The sequence below is a fragment of the Anopheles darlingi genome, chromosome 3, assembly GCF_943734745.1.
Source record: "Anopheles darlingi chromosome 3, idAnoDarlMG_H_01, whole genome shotgun sequence".
Classification (NCBI taxonomy): Eukaryota; Metazoa; Arthropoda; class Insecta; order Diptera; family Culicidae; genus Anopheles; species Anopheles darlingi.
Genome location: NC_064875.1, coordinates 7,583,304 through 7,594,778, shown reverse-complemented (window position 1 = coordinate 7,594,778; position 11,475 = coordinate 7,583,304).

Genomic DNA, 11,475 nt, shown 5'->3' with positions numbered 1-11,475 from the left:
TGTAAAGTTTTGTAGGATGAGAATAATTGAATTCGTCCTTTTTTTAAAAGTTAAACCACACAAAGCCACAAGTGGGTCCACAAGCAGTGACCGCTTGTTAGCAGAACCGATGATTTGATTGATATGTTTCAATCTTGTGGTCCACATCCAGCTGTCCGTTTACCAGCCAGCCAGCCAACGGCAGAAGAAACAATGGGCAACAACACTCCGAATAGCCAGCCAATTGCCATCCAATGATACCGTAATTCAATTTGGTTTTAAGACGCTCCAACAATATGGCAAAAATTACAGCTCATTACGGACGCTCCCCAGCGTTCTCCGGCATCCTCAAGCCATGTGGCCAAGCGATCTACGACAAGTTTTATGTTGAAACATCGCCCTCCCTATCAAAACACCCCTTTTTTCGCTGCTGGCAAGAGTTTGTAATGTAATTGACTTAAGAGTGTTTTTGGTCTGGCTGGCCCGGGGGGAAGGGGCCCTTGCCGGTGCTGGACAAACCGTCTCAGTGCTCCTCCGTGCGCTTATCCGTTTTGTCTCCGTATCCTCTCCACTACGACCGCTCGCGTCTATTTGTTTATCTTTTGTAAGATTGATGAGATAGTCCCGATTTCGTGGGCAAGAAGCGAGGAAAGAAAGAATGTTGTCCATCGTCTCACACACACACACACACCCTCCAATCATTCATGCAACTGTTGACACTGGGAGGAGAAGATGGGTGTCTTTGCCAACGAAAGCGCGGGGGGAAAGAAAGACCATTCCGGGAATGTCATTCGTTTGCCGTTTGTTTCGGTGGAGGGGTTTTTTTTGGGGGGGGGGGGGGGGCGAAGCAATAACCGACAATGACTTACTGCAAACCGGTTGTCTGGGTTCTGGTCCAGGGGTGGGGCGTTCGAGATGATCAACTACTCCAACCGCTAGTGCTTTCGCGCTTCGGAAGTTCTGGAGTTTCCTGGTTTTCCCGTTTTTTTTTCTCGGTGTTTTTTTTTTTGAGAGAATGTAAATGTAAATGCTCGATGGCGTTGATTATGAGTTGGCAGTTGTCGAAAACAGAACGGAGCGAATGCTATGCCCAGGACAGTCTATCGAATTCGCATAAAGAAAGTAATACGGATTGAAGGTGGGGGGATCATTTCCTTGTCGAAGAGACAATGTCGTCGTCGTATGGTTGGCGGCTGGCGACGAATAAATATTGCTCCAGCAGTATATTCCCAGACCGCGCAATAGCTGTCTAGTAGGCTGCCTGGCTGTCTGTCTGTCGTGTCCGCTGCAAGTCCGCAAAAATGGCGCTCTATTTCATTCGAATTTATTGCTATTAATATGATTATTTTGTTATTAGCCTGGTGGCTTCCAGTGCCAGTGTTGGCAAAGGACTTCGTTTCTCGAGGAGACTACCGCTTTGTCTGCGCCACTCTTCAGCGCGTATGCCAGTGTGAGACACAGATTGGAGATTTTATGTCTCCATCGTAGTAGGCCAGTTCGCATGTCGCTGTCAAAATGGGAGCGCACCAGCCGGCAAATGAGTAAATAATGATGATATTCAAGTAGGCTTGCTAAACTTGACGCACTTTGACATACGACGTTTGTCGATAAGAGTTTATAATTTAAACATGGTTTTTGGTCGAAATCTGTTCTCTGCTATCTGATAATGAGTACTACCACACACTCACACACACAAAAATCTATCTGTCAAGATCCAATTACCTCACACCTACCGACTTTGGGATGCTGTTCCATTGACTGCCAAGGCCTAGGAGCCAGTGCTGGAATCTTAATATCAAAAGAAAGGCATTCTATCACACTTTTAATTTCCCTTAGGTATTTTTGTCACACCAGCAGCCAGTAGTCAGAGCGCCTGCCCTTGTGGTCGGATGCAAAACAGGAACGTCGAAGGAATTCCAAACATTATTCATCCATCGAGACCGACCTAATAGCAGGAGGGAGGATGGAACTCCAGGCAAGTGTCTGCATACGACAATCACCGCGACATTCGTTCGCCGGTAGTTAGTTCCCGGACGTCAGTTGTCGACTCTCTCTCTCTCTTTCTCTCTCTTTTTCTCTCTTTCGCTCTCTCTTGCTGCTGGTGCAGGAGGGTTCGTAATTACCATATTTATTACAATATCTGTTGGCGTGTAAAGTCAAGACGCTATACAGCACTCGAAGGAAGAACGCTTCTTATGACCGTAGACGAGCCCGACGATCGACTGTTTGGCGTCACCGTTTCTGTGGCTGTGTAACAGGTTTCTGCTTCGACTGGATGGATGGAAGGATGAGAAGTGCCGTCTCGGGAATCTTGTGCCCGTTCTTTCTGTTCCTGCTCGTGGATAAGATAATGACGGTGTCGAATTGCGGCCACGAGACGATGAACGTGCAATTGACGCCAAGACGATGTTCTGGAAGGTGACGCGTCAAGAATCGCTAGATGGTTTCCCGGGATGAGCATGACAAGATGAAGGGTGTGGATGGTGGATGTGACGTATGTGCTGACCGATGTTGGTATTTTTTAATCGAAATGATGGATTAACATACGCAATGCAGTCATCCCAGCTGCCCTAAGATTGCTTGCGTGGAAGGTCAATGGAACCAAGCGTCAGTTAATGCATTCCATGGAGGACAACAAGTGTCTCTCTCTCTCTCTCTCTCTCTCTCTCTAGGGCATCTTTTGCTAATTGTTTCCTGTTGCTAAGGGCAGAACTCAACGTCCATCTAATACTGTATGAAATACACACTAGCCTTGTATTACATCCGTTGCAAAGAAAATCGAATCACTCTGGGCAACCCTCCCAAAGGTCCCTGCCGTAATCAGCAGCCCATCATCAGCCAGGCGGTCATGCTATGGTGGTGGTCACCGTTGGATTGCTGTGTAAATAACCTTCGAGAGTAGCAACAAACCACAACCATCCCCAGCTGCCCCCGCTCCTCCTGTTGATGTGATTTCCCTTATCAACAAATCACTTATCGGACGGTCACCGTCACCAGCTTCCTTTCGTTTGACCCAAGGCAGGGTAGAAGGAGGCGTAAATGATTATGCCACCATATCGGTCACTTGACACGTTCCGGATTGCCCGAAGGGTCCACCGAGGAAATCTATCTTTCCTTTCCATGAATCATAATTCTTCGATGGCCAGACCATCAAAACCCAAGTCTAGAAAGAGAGTGAGGAAATTGAGGGAGAGAGGGAGAAAAGGGATCTAAATTGAACTTCCAGCGCAAATGGAGTCGCCTCCATAGTGTCCACTCGTGGTGTAATGTACAGTGCTCGTGATTCATAGGGAAATGGAGGCGCCAAGTGTTTGTTTGTTGGCTCCGTATGACCGTCCACTGCGTAATGCTGAACACTACTTCAACAGAATAATACACATACACAGCGACGCACATACATTAGTTGGCTTGGTTTGGGAAGCATCGAAACAGAGCGCAAAAAACGTTCGCCGCGCCACGAATTCGTTCGAAAAACTAATTCCTCTAATTGGTCAGGTATTACGCAAATGAATAGGTACGTCCGACGCGCGGTTGCGCGGTTTTCGTGCTTGGCACTTGCCCGCTAGACACGGGCGTTGGGACAATAAAACACACTCAAAAAAAAAAAAAAAAATGCTTGACCAATTTTAACTCAATCATAAGCGCAACTGCAGCAGCACTGGAGACTGGAGGCTAGACATGTTTTTTTATTGCTTCAATCTCACCCCCGGTACCCAGCCCTAAGTACCTGTCTTTGGACCAGGACATTTGCAGCCGGCAGCAACAATCGCGTTGCGCGTAAATGTGCTTTGTCATACGACGGGAATGAGTGGTGACTGTCGTGTCCCCAGGACCGAGGTGGCGTCCTGCTGACCCGTCCGGTTGGCGGCTACACGATTCAATTATCGTACCGTTTGCACGTACCGCGCGTTTTGCAGTTGCAGTTGCAGTGCACAGCGGAGGACCCCTCTGATGATCAGCCGTGCCACATGGTGGTGACCGAAAGTGAGCGCTTGAGGCGGGGTCCTAAATTATGGCTACGCGAAAGGACGCAGGATTATTGGTGCAAATTTTGCGCAATCATGTAAAGGGCCACTCGAGGGCACTTAGCGCAATTGGCACTCGTGTGTGAATGTGAACGAGTTTAATTTTTTTTTGGGGGGTCTTCCATTTGCTGTATTATCACTTTTAGGGACCGAGGTAGGCAATTTGGGGGATGAGCTGTCAGGTGAAGTGGTTGAACAGGATGGTTAAGAAGATTTATCGTGGAACGGGTTCTGTTTTTTTAAAAATTGCTGTAGTTTTGAGGTCCGTATGATGGATATAGACCACAAACCCGGTTGGTAGCCGTTACGTATCGCTTATTCATTGAAAATGAAGTCATTTCTAATCGCAATTTAAGCTCGTTCCCTCTTTTTTGTTAGACTTATGTATTTTATTACATTAGCGACTTATTTAAATTAATTTTTCGGCAACCATCGTGGCATACTGATGCTGTTGAACTCTTAAAAACTAAATCTGTATATGATAAATCAGGCAGCTTCGTAGAGCGTTTGCTATATTTGTTGATACTTTTAAGACACAATTCTGTAAAACTCTTTTGAGCAAAAATCGTAAAAACCATCACCTTTGCAAAAAAACCCAGACAGTGTACCTCTTCTAAATAATCTTTTGATCATATAACATTTATTTTTATATGTCAAAAGATCTAGCACAAAGCTACGATAGAAATAGTGCACTTTTCCCGACATTGATGTCCCGGATTGTACTTTTTTTTCCATTTGTTTTCATTAAACTGTTTCTTAATATTCTTGAACCATTATTGTTGAACATTACATTAACGAACGAACGAATAGTAGAAAAATCGATTGGTTTCGTTAAAAACCAAATCTAAAAATTAATCTTTTTTCCTACCTAATTGATGATAGCATTTTCTTGTCTAATCGAGCGCCGTATACTGCTTAATGTTAAGGCTCAACCTAAATTCTTGAATTAATCTACAAAAAACTACGATGATGAGTTCAGAACGCTCTACCATGCCTCCGTTTATCCTCCAAATTTAGTTGCAACTTTCCATCGCTAGTCGTTTCGCTAGACAGGCGAAAGATTTACGTTGGAACAGAACAAATGATAGGCTCATTTCGTGACTCTCCAGATCCAGCGGGAACTAATGATGCCCTCCACACCTTCACAAACCGTTAGATCGCATAATGTTCAAGACAAACACAGCAAGACACTGACTGACTGACAACTTCCGCCCAGAACAGACGGAACGACTTATTAGTGTCATAGTTCTCCTGCGCCACCGTTCACTGTAACCTCGCTAGGCTGTTCAATCGAATTGCTCAACGTTCAGCACATTGCCAATGACATGCATATTTCGACTCGTTCGTTCGTTTCTTTCTGTTCCTTTCTTAGGCCTCGGGACCCGGGACGAAGAACGCACGTATGCGTACGGCGCGTACCACCGGCACGTAATGCGTGCTGTAATGCAATAAGTCAATCGAATACCGTTGGCCGACAGGCGGGCAGCCGGAACCTAGAGCCTATCACGTACCTTTCTCGGGGATTCCACAAAATTGCCAAAGACGACGGCGACGACGACGTCGAAGTCGTTTGTCAATTTGGTGAATAACGTTGTTAAGTGAATATTTTGACACGTACAAAAGGGGTTTTGGTAGGTGGTAGTGCTGGTGTAGTTACTAGAAAATGGTCCAGCACAACTCCCCATGCCAAAAAAAAAAAAGAGCCAAGGATACCACTAGGATTGCCATCAATTGTCATGTCACCACAGGATGCCGCTGGATAGGTAATACTGGATCCGGAACATCGACATCGAGCTTTGTAACCTAAAATGTGTTATTGTAACGCATGACTGAAGGTGATGAATGTTAATGCTTGCGTATTAGGGTTGCTTCGATCTGTCAGGGTAGAGAATTCATGCTCCTAGCCTACTAGACTTGTACTGCTCAAATTTCAAGCCAGCCTCGGAATCAGCACGATCCAAACGATGCGAATTTTTGGCTTCTGCCTCGGTATTAGCCAAATGAAATCGAATTTCCAATCGCAGAGGGAAAGACTAATGAAAGTGAAGCACCCTGACGGCTCCCTTAACCGAGTGAAAGTGGATGTTTCTTGAACTCAAAATTGAGGTCCTGCTCGCCCTCCTGCTCCTCTTATCTTATGTTCCCCTTGCTTCTCACATCTATAACATCTATCAAATCACATTCAATCGTTGGTCCCGGTTCCTCAGCGCCACCATCGGACCATCATTCAGCCATTGGCTGGATTTGGCACGCGGCTGGAGAGAGAGACTGACCCTCCGGCCACGTGGTGGTGGTACACCACACGAGCTGTAATCAGCTTCCTGTTGCGCTCCTGGTTCGTCATCGGGAGGGCGTTGCCATTCGCTTTCGTTTAGGCGGATGATCCTGTGTTCGGGGTTTTTCCGCAGATGCGCGCCATGGTGACGCTGATGGTGCTGGTAGACGCAGACCACCACGGTAGACATCCTGGCGACACACACCATTGCCCAGCGAGAATGGGGGGATGCTTTATCGCTCTCGCGCTTACCTATGTAATAATTAAGGGAAACGCCTTTTTCCAGTTCGGAGGATCCGGGATTCCTTTACTTGCTTTTTTTTTTTGGTGTTGTTGTTGCTAGCGCTTTTTTTTGTGCGTTTTTCGCTTAATTCTCTTATCATTTTCCGTGGTGTGTGAGAGGGCTTCTGGATTGCCCTTTTTTTGTTCGTCCTCCGGAGTCGGTTAAGGTGCGAGAGAGCTCGCGAGCGCACGAGAGAAAAAGTGGGCGGAATCTTTCTGGCCAACACGCGCCAGGGTTATGTACACCTCTCTAGCCAGGAATGTAGGTAGCATTCGTTCTCTCACGCGGCTATGCTCTCTGCTCTGCTCTGCGCTGCGCCGGCACCACTGGTCCACTGGCTGGACTTTACTCACTGTGGAGCCTCGAAGACCCCCTCGACAGAAAAGGACACTTTTTTCATTGCTCGCGCTTTCCGTCTTTCTCTCTGTGTTGCTCTCTCTCTCGCTGTACGTTCGGTAACGTGCTCTCGCTCTCTCGCTCTCTTTCGCTCTCGTTAATGCGATGTTTTATGTGGCATTTTATGTTGTTGCCTGCTGCTCGGTTGCCTGCACCGCGTTAAGGTCCTTGTGCCACGAACGTGGGCGCAAACGTGTGCCATTCGCAGCATTATGTTTTTTAATGCTACTGCTGCTGCTGGCCCGTGCTTTACGATCCTTCCGTGCTGGCGTGGGCTTCAAGGGCTTTACCGGCACAGGAACGGAACGGGAGATTTGCCAGCAGCAGTCTTTGTGTTTCCCAATTTATGTGCTCGCCTCCAGTTGGTAGCCAGCAAAGGACCTCCAATGGCTCTGTGTGTGTGTGTCTGTGCGCGAGCGCGCTCCATTCCGGGCCAACACATAAAACCCAAACCAACACCACCACCGGTTCGCCACCGGACACAATTTTGTCGTCCATTTTATGCGCGATGCTCAGCTTTTAGGCTTTTTGGTTTCCCCCCACACCTTCGGCAATACATAAACCATTAAGAGCCCGAGCTACTGCCTTTCGAAACATGGTCCCCAACACTGTATGTACTGACGCACCAACGCGTCCACGAACCGCAAGTGAGGCTTTATATATATATGTGTGTGTGTACCTCGAAGTGTCACATTACTGCCGGATCTTCACGGGCTTACACACGCCTACACACCGCTTGGAAGCATTTTATGTATTCTCGGCATACACCGGTACGCGTACCAGGCTTGTGCCGAACGATCATCGAGATTCGGTGATTCAAATGCGTGCGGCACAACGCTTGGCAGCTTCCACACGCTGGGTGCCGGTGGATGGATCCATCATTGGAGTAATTAGTGCTGACACGGCCTGAGCTGAGTCAGCGCCGAAGGGATCATGATCACCGGTAGCGGTGTTGATGGGCTTGTTTTGCTAGTTTGATTTACGACACACACACATACACACTTTTATGCTCTGGTGCGGGGAAGTTTATGCACTTTGGGATTAAGAACTTTTTTTAGGGAAAAATCATAAAATTTTGTGAGAAACCTTCAGTGATTCAACTGTGATGTACTTTTTGTTTTAGAAATTTTTGCATACTCTACTATAGCTTTAACAAATACAATAAAGGAACATCTAAATAAGACTCTTGGAAGCTAAAATACAATACATATTTACATCCAGAGGTACAATTCTTCTTAGCGCTCCATTTCGAGTGAAGGAAAATAAAACATATTGTTTGGTTTTTTGTTTGTTGGAGAAAGGAAACAGCATCGTAAAACAGAATGGTGGAATCCGAAATCAAGCAACGCCTGTGGCCTGTGCACAGTAATCAGTTGCGAAGAAAATTTGTTCCAATAAATTAGTTTCGATCTACGGCTGCCTCGTTCTTCTTCGTCCTGCTCGGAATCCGATGTGGCTGGGTCCCGGGAGTGCTGTGTACCAAACGAGCCAGCCGGCAGTAATCAAATTACCGATACCCCGGTTGTAATTAGCCGGACGTGCCACAGACCACAGAATCCCCTTCTCGAACCGACTGGTTACTGCGATTGTAGTACAACGATGCAAGTACGCCCATTACCCATTACCTTCAAGATTTCGTTCTGACTCAGCAGAGTGCGAAGGAAACAAACACACAATGGACCAACCAGGTGGCTGGTGTACGGTTTTCGGCACCGGATCTCGCCCTGCCGGATGATTAAAAATGCATGCCACATTCCTGATTATTTCTCGCACGTTTTCACTTCACTCTCTTTTCCGGTGAATTCGGTTTTGGTGAACAGAAACTGAAAAAAAAATGCAAGGTTTTCCCCGGCGAAACAGGCGAAGCACCGGGCACCGAGAAACGACTTCTTCATGTGCTGGGAGCACGAGAGCACGAACAACTGGACTTGGTTGGAAAATTACTTCTTTTTCCGGGATAATAATTTTCAAATTAGTAGCCGGTGCCGGTGCTGCCGGGTGTGAACGTGAGCTTTCACCGTTCATCACGCATCACGCGAAAGGAAGCAACGATGATCAAATTTGCAGCAAGTTTTGTTTGCCAGCAAGTCGCGTTGGACTGTTGGACAGCAGCACGCACGGGCTGTCGGCGATGATGACGATCGACCTCCACGTTTGACCTCCCGAACCACGGGTATAAGGAAAACGAAACGGGAAAATCCAATCTGGCTTTCCGTGAAGTTTTCTTGCGCGCTGACACGATCAAGAACCTCCCAGGCGCACGCACCGGACCGGCATTTTCGTGCATCTGTCGACGGCTAGTCAGCATATGTCGACAGCCCGGCGGCCTGCCTGGCAGCCGGTACCCGGTACACGCGCGTGTGCGTCAATCTTCCCCAGAAATACGATTACGAAGCAACGAGGCTCGAGAGAGAGGCCTGCAACGACTGCTGATGGATCCTCCTCCTTCCGCTTTTCCCGTAAATACCCGAAGAAAACCAAAAGTGCTCTTGTGGAGAAAAGTGTGTGGTTGCAGGTTGTATAAGAGGCCGAAAGCCGATAGGCGATAGGCAAGAAGTCAACAAAAGGCGTCGTGTAAGCCTCTTGCGCTCCTAGTGGTTGTTTGCTTGCACACGAGGATAAAATAAATTACGCAAACTTATTAAATTAAAGAGAGGGGGAGAGAGAGAGAGAGAAGGAGAGAAAAGGTAGGAGAAGGGTGGTAAATACCGAAAAGAAAGAACTCCTTGGCCTCCTCCATGCCCTGCTGGACGTCGCTTTCGGTCACGTTTGGTTTGGGGGGGGGGTTTGGACGATGAGCAGCTGCTCCAAGATGCTGCAGCTACTCCCGGAGTATACCACACACACACACACACACACCTCGGCATCTCGGTCTTAATCATCAGCAACATCTTAATCGCTTGCGTCGTGGGTCAAGAGAAGAGTCAAGAGTCGTCGTCTACTACGGCCCGGCATATGGCCTATAGCTTCACTCTTCGAGTTTGATTTATGCGTTCCACTACATTTGTATCGTTTGCGTCTCGATGCGATCCCTGTCCTCGGCCTAGGAATGCTGAGAAGTCTTTGGAGAGTCCTGTGGAGGCTTGTGTCTCTGCAAGTTTTCCGCCAACACGTTTCCACGCCCGCACGCACGCACACTGACGCACTGACACGGTCGTGTGGGCTCGGGCTAATCAATTTCTATCTGCACCGAGAAATCCTTGAAGACCGTGCTCCTTGGCAGCGAGCCAACGCAAGAAAACTGGGCAGAGAATGGAGTGGTGGGAGGCCTCGGCATGCTCGACTTACGGCCTTACGGCCAATGGTAGCCAATGCAGCAATAAATGTGAGGCGATAAATAATTGGATTTATCAACGAGCCAACACACATACACACACACACTCATACCGGCAATTAGTGCGAATCCAATAACAACAACAGCAACTCGGCCAGTGGCCACTGGCATGAAGTTAATGATTGATATTTACTTAAACTCATCCTGCAACACCAGGAAGGAGGTGAACAGGGCCTCCCCCCGGGTCTCAGGAACCTGGTCAGAATTATGATGCAGCCAGTGGCAGGCCCCGGACCCGCCAGGACGTCCTAACATACCCGTGCCCTGATCGGTGGTCATTTGTTTGGAGAATTATGTGATTCAGCAGCATCATCAGCATCATCAGCATCATCACTCGGCACCATCATGAGCATCGGCAACAGCAGCAGCAAGCATCATGATGATCCCTTTGAGGGCGCATTGATGCGGAAAATTTTTGAAACACTTGATTGAGCAGGATTAAGCGAGGCGAGGGCATGTCGCATATGAGAAGCAGGGAAGCAGCAGCAGCAGCAGCAGCAGCAGGATCAATATGTTTTAGGGCATAATGCATGTAATTAATCAATGGATGGCGTGAAGCGAGTGTGCGAGCAAGGGTCTCTTCTCACCTCACACTCGCGCTTGCTTGGACTGGGTGACTTATGAGTTGGGGCGATTTCAGCGATCGAGTGGAATGATTGCTTCAGTGGTATCTGGCCTTCGAACAGGGGATTTTCTGCAAGCCAAGGTGTCAACCGAGATGATGAGTCTATCGGTTCCCTGGTATGGTTGTAAGCAAGCTCAGGATTTTCGCATGTTCTTGTCATTCAATGTCCTTGTTTGCGTTCTTCGCAACATATCTGTGCTAATATGTCGGATACCATTCATACATTTATTTTTCAACATTTTTTCTATCAAAACTGTTGTGTTTAAATGTTGCTGTGTATAGACGTTTGAAAATTCGTAAGTCATACATTCCTTAGCGCATCTCGCCATATGAAAACTACTGAACCCATATTTTTGAAGTTTTGAATATTTAACCAGCACTTCACACTTAAAAGTTACGCCCGTTGAGTTTTTTCGTGTGGTTTTTTATGATTTCTTTTTTTTATGTAATTATGTAAAATTTACATTATCTTTAAAACTTTTCCCAACGATCAACCTCGAAGCTACGATGGATGTATTCGAGCTCAAGCGTAGCGGCGATGATCGCACCATAAGAACC